The sequence below is a fragment of the Buceros rhinoceros genome, unplaced genomic scaffold (assembly GCF_000710305.1).
Source record: "Buceros rhinoceros silvestris isolate BGI_N320 unplaced genomic scaffold, ASM71030v1 scaffold18538, whole genome shotgun sequence".
Taxonomy (NCBI): domain Eukaryota; kingdom Metazoa; phylum Chordata; class Aves; order Bucerotiformes; family Bucerotidae; genus Buceros; species Buceros rhinoceros.
This window is the reverse complement of record NW_010425314.1, coordinates 19,186-19,962: the sequence shown is the minus strand read 5'-3', so window position 1 is coordinate 19,962 and position 777 is coordinate 19,186.

Genomic DNA, 777 nt, shown 5'->3' with positions numbered 1-777 from the left:
GCCGTGGCGCCGGGGCCCGGAGCCACAGCAGGGACCAGGGTCAGTAGAATAAGCCTGGCTTGTCCCTGAGGACGGAGATTCAGGAGATGATGGTACCAAATGCAGCAAATCTCCCCCAGAACCTCCGTGTGGGGCCAGTGCTGCTTTTCCCCATTCTGACAGCCCCGTGGGGTCCAGGTGCCCTAGAGCTGCCCCCGTCAGCCCAGCACTCAACGCTACAGAAGGGAAACTCCTGCCTCTTCGTACAGGCAGACAGATTGCCTGCCTTGGGGACACGGTGGATTAAGGCAGCAGGGCACAGCCAGACTTGGGGTGCACAAAGGGGATCCAGGAACCCACTGGGGTATGACAGCAGGGGCTGGCAGAGCCCAGGGAGCGGTTTCCCCTCAGATGCCTGCAGGAAGAAGATGAAGGGAAGCCGAGGGAGAGCCGCCAGCCCGTGGCGCGCACGCTTGGGGCATGTGCAGGCTAAGCCTGCGGTGCGCAGAGCGTGACTTGACACGCCGGGCAGCTGAGCCAGCCCGTGCCTGCCTGCTCCGGGTGCCTGCACCCACAGAGCCACGGCGGTCCTGGGGACAAGCATCGCTGGCCCTCCATGCTGCCTTGGGCCAGGCAGCGGGATGCAGAGGTGGAAGGAGGCCTTCCTCCAGCCCTCCCCTGGGAGGACTGTTCGGGGCAAGGCCAGGTCACTGGGGAGAGCGTCTCACCTGCACGCGCCAAGGTGCCATGTCTCTGGCTGCCTCAGGCCCTCACCAGCACTCCTCTGGGAAGGGGCGC